Here is a 9,461-nt window from a genome sequence, read left to right on the forward strand (position 1 = left end):
AGACAGGCTATCCACAAACGTGAACGTTTAACCCTTTAGGCGCCAGAGGTTTTTTTCCGAAACGATCAATTTTGACATCTTCATTTCAAAAGGCTATATCTTAAAAGTGATAAGAGATAGAGACTTTCTGTAAATTAGAGAAATATTAAGGATGACCCAAAGTGTATGTAGAGATTAAATGTTTATATCTAATTTGCATATTATGACGTCATATGGTGGCGGCCATCTTGGATTATAGAATTTTCATGAAAAGTTGCATGTTTGAATGATAAATGCACCACTTCTTTCCCCCCAAAATGTCCCTCACCTTCTGAATGCTATATTGCACAATACTGAATGCTCAGGTAAATAGTAAGTAGTGAACAAACTGTGTAAATCATTACTAATAAATGGCAGAAACAAACCAAATGCATGTAGCGGTAGACTGGCCTTTTGCTGTAGAGATTTTCCATTTACTACATACAGTAGGCACTCTGATTCCATGTATGGGGCACATATATATTATTCAGATGACACACAAACACAAGTAGACAAGACCTGTTTAGTTCAAAAGCTCATTTGCCACGGCAAGGCACAGATCAGGAGTGAGATGACGAGACAAGACAAGAGACAATGTTAGTATTTTTTTTCTTTTTGTTGATGTTTTTTTGTTTTTTTTCTTAGCTGACAAAGACACACACATCACAAGGACATGAACACACAAAAAGGAACACATAGTGTACTGTATGTCCTAAATGATCAGGGAAGTAGATAGCAAATCAACAGTGTAAATCATTACTAAATGGCTGACTTTTTTTTTTTATGTAGCAGGCCTTTTGCTGTAGAGATAATGACTCCCTATCCCTATCCATACAGGGCCGGCATTCCCATCATCTTGTGATAGACTATGCATGACCTAATGTGTGTGTGTGTGTGTGTGTGGGAGAGGGAGAGAGCGTGTCACCACCTCCACCATGCGAGCAGCATGGCCAGATCTGCCTCGCGCGCGCCGAGTGGAGAGAATTTGCGCAGCTCGGACTAGGCCTACTGTCATTCTCATTGTGACTCCCCACACTGCCACTACGTTCCCCCCTAACTGTCCTATGAGCACTTCGACCTCGTCTAACATACCCAGTGGCATTAGACAAAGGCTCCACCACGTTACTGTCGCCGCGATTGTGGAGAGGCACACGTTCAGAAGACAGAAGCTAGCGCTATGGATATTAGGCTACCTCCAGCCTCGTTCGCCACACCACTAACACCCTGCTAACTTCCCGATGAACACTCCGAACCCGTGAAACATTATTCCCACCAGTGACATTGGGCAAACGATTCAACGTTTGTGCTTGGTGTAAGCTAAACTATGGAGTAAACTCTCACTTTGTCCAGCTGCATCATTGCAAGGCAGGGACGCATCTGAAGCCTCACTAAACGAATCACCGTCATTTTCTGAAGGCAGATATTCCCCTTCAGAATCAGGGTCCGCGAATAGAAGACCCAACACTTCATTTCAGGTAAACTTTTTTGATGCCATTAGACGATAATCTAATGCAAATACTCGCTGACGTTGACAATATCGCTCTGACAAAGTGGCTCACACGCACACTAGCTCCGGTATTTCATACACTGATTGAATGCGCTGTAGCTAGAAAGTTTTGTTTAAAGCGTGTCCTTTTTTCGACTCGGGGATGACGTATGACATGTCTGCCATCTAGTGGAGTGGAAGTCGAACGAAATATGACACCCTATTTGACTAAATCGGCCGTTTTATTCAGTACCGCATCTTGTCGACTATAGTCGCCTGTGGCGCCTAGAGGGTTAATCACTAGCATGGGAATAACTGAGGCATCATCTGCGTCGGGCTCGGGTCGGGTTCGGACATAAAAATGAAAATGCCTGTCAGGTTCGGGTCGGGTTCGGACGCAACTCTGTCGGACGCGGGCCGGGTTCGGACAGAAATTTGCGGCCCGATCCGCACTCTAGTGTACGTCCGTACGCACTGTGCTAGGCTATTGGTGTGCTTGTCACAACGTTAGACTGCACTAAAGCCAGACGTCACGTTACGCTAGAACAAAACTAAAGGTAACTTTAGCCTGTATAGGGCTGTATCAAGTTGTCCAAATGAATAGGTAATTGTAGACATTGTCGTTGTATTATTGCATGTGGATGTTGTTATGCTATGTAGGCTACTTTTTTGCTGACCAATGCACGGACCTAAAACGGACAAATATTGTTCACGAGTGAATTTTTTTTTTGCGGGGGGGGTGATGGGTGTGCGTACCATAGCATTAATTCCTGCAGGCGCCCCTGATGCCAGACACCTTCAGATATGAGAGACCCCCTCAGATTTTTGCCTTTGTTGCTTTCATAGGAGAAAGTCCTCACTCTATGGGAGCTCGGCTCCCTCTGTCTTTCACGTAATTCGAGCACTGATGGATTGTAAAGTTTGACTAGTTGATCGTACGGTGTATCATTTGCACTGCATGTCATGAAACACCACCAGATGTCAGAAGTGTAGGAGCAGTTACAGCTTCATCATTGAGTCAGCAGAAACTGGGAGTAGTCAGTCTTTTATATGTGGAATTAGAGGACTAACAGTTGCATTGATTTTGGAAATTTGGATGAAATTTGGATGTCCTCTACATCCAAATTTCTAAATCAATATTTAGCCATCAGGATTCTGAATATGATGCATTTTGTATTCAGTAGATGGTAACTAAGGCATCTCAGGTTTACCACATGTTGAACACTGGGAAGGTTTTTCTCCAGTGTTCCCAATCTGACACCTACACTTCGCAGTGTAGGGAAACCTGTGGCCCTCATGTACAGCACTATCCTCTTGTGTGTGTCCTCTCATGTCTCTTGTGATGACATCTCTGATTGAAGGACTTTTCACACTAAGAATACTGGTTATGCTTTTTATCTTATATCTTGTATATCTATTGATGAATGAACACCAACCGACTTGCATGTTACATAAAAAGTACTGCCTGTTTTCTGCAATATACAGTGGATATGAAATTTGAGATTGCTTAGGATTTTGTCTTTAAAACCACCATAAACAGTTTTTTGACCTTAATATAACATTTCCAAAATCATTTTGATGGCACATAACCTCATAACATGACAAACGGCACTTCTGCCATTGTCTGAGCAGCCCTCTGTAGGCAATTACCGATCTAGCAACTTTCTAGTTGCGGGTTAGCCTGGCTAGCGCCACCACTTCTCAATGAGACGTGGTCTGGGAACCAAACGTTCATTTTCTCGTATTTGAAAAAAATGCCCAGATCCGTTTATTGGGTGCCACGGATGTCTATCAAATGCGTCTGTGCATAGCTCATCATCGTCTTGCTTTCCCACCTGTTCTGTGATTGGTTCCCTATCTCAGGCGAAAATTTGCTCCATGGTCTCCAGGCTGCCTTAGCAGCGGGAATCAAATCGCGCGCAAGGCAGCATGGGAACACCCAGGCTAGTTGCGGGTAGGAAACAACTGACCCTCCCACTCCTCCGAAATCGAAATGCAAACAAATGCTAATTCAGAGATCTTTTTCTACAGACTGCTGCTGGTGCATTCCCTCTACATTAAATTGGAGTTACAGAGCTGCCAACTCTCACACATTCATTCATTCATCGTGAGATTCATTCATTTCATTGGCTCCATGCGCTCTCAGGCCAATCCAATGTGTGAGGGTTGGCAGCTCTGGAGTTATGTTCATACTTTGTTGCAAAAGACGCATATTTAGTTTGTTTATTATTGCGCTTCTCAACCAGAGGGGGACCCCGTAAGCGAATCCTGCTAAGGGTGCCTTCAAAACATTCTTAGTTTTCTACAAAACAAATCACCATTTATTAGTCCAGCTGAACTGTAGTTGTAGCTTTGAAATTAACAGCCCTTTCATTCTTTCAAATTCCTGGAGAAAAAAAGCCATTTTCCATTACAGAGTGTATTGATACTGGTACCCTGGGGTGCACCCTCTTTGTTATGCAGTGTAACATCAGGCATTTGAGGAGCACTCGATAAAATGTAACACTCCATTTAACTTTCTGGGAAACCGGCGATAAATAAGAAACTCCATTCCATTAATGCTTTGTTGAAAGGAAAACAAAAATTTTAGTCCTTTAGAACATAACAGGGCCCTCCCCTTGGACTCACAGGCTTCCCTGGATGGAACTCTGGGAAGGATCTGGCCCTCTTCTGGCTCAGACCTGGCTCTGCCCATATGGAGGGAATCTGTATAATTCATAAGATGCCTCTGTATTATTGACATACATCATATGGCTTTCTAACATATGCCTAACCATTTTACTATGAAATGCAAGCTCTTTATCACAGATTTATCATGCAAACTCTGAATCTGATACATGTGATTCCTATATGTTTTTACAAACCTTTATGTGTGGACCATAAAAGGTGTAGATTCACACTGGTTTTGATCCGCTTTTAGCCTCTGTTCTCAGAGCTGAGTGATGGCCCCTCTACCATCCAACGTTTGACAGGTCAATTATTTGCCTGCCCCTGAATTACAGTGTATAATATCTAAGCCAGTGCTATGAGCACAGATTGAAACACCCTTAGGGCAGAGAAAGGGAAAAAAAACAACCATTTCCAAGATATTGGATTTTTTCTTCTTCTCTTTTTGTTTTAGTTCACAATGTCTTTTCGGCTTCTCTGAAATCAGGAGTTCAGCCTTTAATGTCTTGCACCAATGTCTTTCATTTTCTCTCAAGACACAGTGGAAATGCACTCGTGCCTTTCACCCGCGCGGTTGCAAGATGTAGTGCTCCGCGGAGAACAGAAATTTCCAGAACAGAAAAAAGGGCCAAAGCTCCTGCTACGCCACGATAGCCCCGGGCACACATATCATAAGCAATACCAGAGAAGCATGTCAGGGAAACTCCAAACACAATCATTCCATACACGCTACATGTGATGTTCTAGGCCACGCTGACCTTTCACGCTAGTCTGAAATATAAGCCTCTTAACGTGGCCTTGATGTTGCCTGCGTTACCATTCTCTTCCAGATCTCAGAAGCTCTCTCTCTCTAGACTGAGCAAGGCTTGCTTTCAGCTGAGCCTAGCTTGAGGCAGATATTGGACTTTAAAATGATTTTATTTAACAGATCTGTGAGAAAGATAAACAAAAATGTGTTGACATATATTAGTGCGTTTTATTTGTGAATCCCTTTTTAGCAGCGTTTGGTTGGCTTCAAGGTGACAGGCTGTTTCACAGTTGCTGTGTGATATCTTTATCTCTTTCTTTCTTCCTGGCGTAGGGAGCAGTTAGGCTTGGCTTCCCAGCTGGGTCACGCTGGGGAGAGAAGTGCGGTCGGGGGGCGGTCACAGTTTTGGGGTGCGACCTTCACAGTCGTCCCACCTGGCTCTTGGACTAGGGAGGAGGAGCAGCCAGGAGACGGCCGGGATTCATCCCAGGAGCAGGTGGCTTTGCTGGGCTTGAGCGTCCATACCGGGGAGGGATCTGCGGACAGACTCAGGTGACTCTGCCCCAAACCGATTATGGGTCAGCGCACATGCAGGAGGAGGGGTCAACGGGCAAATGAAGCTCCTCCTGTCCCCAGAAAATAGAAAAGTGGGAAGGTGACCTACATTTAGTGTCCACTTGACATTTTTTTCAGTATTGCATTTTTATAAATATAAAGAAATATAGTTGAGTTACATGAATTAAGAAACATTGGTTGTAACTACTGCAAAACAGGGGTACCTTAACTAGTCTGTTTGTTAATAAAAAAACAAGACAATAGCTTTAGGCTATTCTAGTGTCCATGAAGGGAGTTAAGTGTTAACCATTCAAATGAGTTAGTGAGGAATTAGCAGAGTGATCAGATGTTCTATAAAACTGTTTTCTAACATTCCTTATTCATGTATGAGACTGAGGAGGAATTAACACTCAGGTATGATGTTAAAACAAATCCCTCCTTCTACTGGGGTAGAATATTATATTATTGACCCTTTTTGTGAATAAGGACACCCAGGGAATGGAGGTCATATTCACCGAGCATATCATGTACGCATGAAGTTTTATCCAGAGGCGCAGAAACTTCAACAAGAGACAATGGCAGGGAGGGAGGAGAGCAAAATGACCTGCATTCTTTAGATGCTTTTGAGGGATGCAAGACATGCTGCTACTTTCTCCATAGTTCTCCGCACATCTCCACACAAACACACACACACACACACACACACACACACACACCACACACACACACACACACACACACACACACACACACACACACACATACATGTCCCTGTGGCAAGTGTGACATCTGCCTCCTGCGAGCGCCCTGGTGGGAGACAAAGCTGGCGCAGGCCTGAGCCAGAGGCGGGCCGACTCCATCGCTCGGGAAACGGGCCGCCATCCCGGGCTCCCTTAAGACAACACTCTGTTTAGCAAACTGCTGCGCTTCGCCGGGAGCCAGGATCACAATGCACCAAGTTAATGACTGCATCTATCAGCGGCCAAGAGGGGGGCCACATTCCCACAAATTACTCATAAGCATTTCACAGCGTGAACTTTATGACATGCAGACATGAAAATGTGGTATTTTATCATTCTGAGGTGCGTGCTCCCGACAGAGACAAACAAAGTGCTTTTCCCATTAGTGTGCTGCATCTCCCCCCCCCTTCTTTTTGCTTTCTGGAGTGCATGGATTGAGGGCAAAGATCCCAACTGTTCCCCTCACATTTTTAAACGTGGGTGGTGGATAGGACTTGCAGCCGTTGTTTGCAGGGTGCGCGTTTGTTCACCATTATCACAAAAGAGCATTCCATCTCCGCACCTCCTCTTGCCTAATTACAAGTGCACCAATCAACAAGCTGAAATCAAGATAGTCGTTTCCAGCTGAATTTTTTTTGTGATATTTTTGGTAACGTGCCAGAGATGGTGACGAAAACTCGAGTGCTCGCCTCCCACTGTGCGCGGCGTTATCAGCGTTCACAGAGCTCTGCCACTGGACATATCACACCACTAGGCACAGAGATCTTTAAACACACACCAACTAACTTCACGTTTATCACACAGCCTGTCTTCTCCCAACAACTCAGATCTCCACTAAATCACTGAATCAGTCGCTGTAAACCGGATTTACTTGAACAAGGCAGTCAAGCTAATCCATTACTTCAACCAACACATGAGGCAACACATCCATACACATACACACACACATACACACACACACACACACACACACACTCAAATGCACACATACACAAAATTAAAGCAGGCTTAGGAGAAAAATTCAGGTTTATGTTGGCGTGAGAGTGAACTTGCGGAGTATCTACACTTTGCATCAGGGCACAAGTAAAAGAGGGTGTTATATGCTTGGCTTACTACCTCTTTGTGTGTGTGTGTGTGTGTGTGTTTGCATGCACGTGTGTGTATGTGTGTGGAGTCTCTGTGGGAGATTCTACCCAGGGTGATGATTTTCCATTAGAGCTTTAAATCTTTCAGCGGAGGACTCGTTAATGTCACAGACCATCATGTAGCATTAGGCATTTAGATATTTATCATTAGCACTCAGACAGGGGAGAGTTGTTAATGCGATCTCACTAATGCCAGGCCTCTTAAAAAAAGAGGAGTGGGTGTGGGGGGGGGGGGGGGGGGGGTGGTGGTGGTGGTGTGTGTGGGGGGGGGGGGGGGTGGTGAGTGTGTGTGTGTGTGGGGGGGGGGGTTGAGTTGGCAGGCTATCGCTCTAGTGACACAAAAATGGCAGATGATCTTTGTGTCTATTTGTGTGTGGTTGTGTGTTTACATCTGCATGTGCGAGAATGTGAAAAATTGTGTTAATGTAAGAGAGTGCAGGGATAAAGACCAGGAGAAAGAGAGAGGGGGGAGAGAAAGAGAGAGTGAGAGAGAGAGAGAAAGAGAGAGAGATAGATGGGCAGTATCTGAAAAAGGCAGTGCGGGGGTATGTGTCCTCTTCTACTTGCTTGTGCATGCATGAGCAGTCCCATGTTTGGGGCTTGGGGAGGTTTGTATTTCACAGTTTATCAGCCTGGCCTGCATGTTCTCATTTACCGGCTGGACACACTGCTGGCTAAGGTGAGGCTTTCAGCACAGGAGGGGAGCGGCCATGGATTGGTAAGTGATGAAGGGAAGTGTGAGGTCAGAATATGGGGAAGGGGGGAGTGTGTGTGGGTGTGTGTGTGTGTGGGGGGGGTCACTTCTGAAGGCTACCATGGCCAGTACAGTACACTCACACAGTAAGGCACCCAGAAGGAGGGGACAAGGGTGGTCAAGCCTGTCTCCATCTATCTCTACATGACCAGCACAGAGCCCTGGCAAGCAAGCGGAAAATACTGAAACCCCAGTCCACTGACAGTCCATGCACATGTGTACACACACACACACACACACACACACACACACACACACTAGTCTTTCTCTTTATTGCTCTCTCTCTTTCTCTCTCTCTTTATTTCACACTCACATAGACACACACACACACACACACACACATACACACACACACACACACACACACACACACACACACCTACATATACATATATTTTATATATTTATATTCAGCATGAGCGAGAGAGATAGTGATGAATCTGTATCTGTTCAAAAATGGAAAATGTATCCAGACACTAAGCCATAGACACCCTTTTATGCATGGCCACATTTTTATACACATTTGATGCAATGACACATCTAACCACCAGCACACACACACACACACACAACTATCTGTAACATAATCTGACAAAAAGACTAAGAAAATACACACACACGCACACACACACGTACACACCCACACACACACAGACAGGTACACACACTCAGTGCGGCAGTCTTTGGGTGTAGGTTTGCGCCTGGCTCAGCTGTCAGGCAGTGTGAGGTAGGGGAGGGATGGGCTCGCATCAGGGCCTCCCATTTAGAGCCAGCAGCACATTAGAGCTCATTAAACAGCAGCTTTACTCCAAAGAGCCGCAATATGTCAGGACTCCGCCAGCACACTCGCGCTGGCAGGAGGCCCTAAGTGACATTTTATAGCATTGCACACACACACACACACACAGACTCACTCACACACAGGCACATACACACAGGCACGAGCATGGGATCAGTACTGCAGCTATTCTCTCCAACATACACACCCAGAAATGTACACACAAATATGATCACACACATACCCAAAACAGACACATACTGCATATGCATTGATACATTCACAAACTCAGACTACTAATTCATTACCATACGGTACGTAGACCTCTAACCAAAAGCATGGTACGGAGACATAAATCATAAATCTTCCAGCACTGTAACATCATGCTTCTCACACAATTGCACACATTATTATAGAGGGCAAAAGCTAGCAGGTGGCTAGCGTGAGGCATCATTGTCATACAGGAGCAATTAGGACATTAGCATGTATCTCACATGGTCACAGCATATCAACCTATGTGTCAGATGGAAGTTATACACACATGCCCACTCTCATTACATGATGAGGACG

Source organism: Alosa sapidissima, chromosome 14 (genome assembly GCF_018492685.1).
Source record: "Alosa sapidissima isolate fAloSap1 chromosome 14, fAloSap1.pri, whole genome shotgun sequence".
Lineage (NCBI taxonomy): Eukaryota > Metazoa > Chordata > Actinopteri > Clupeiformes > Clupeidae > Alosa > Alosa sapidissima.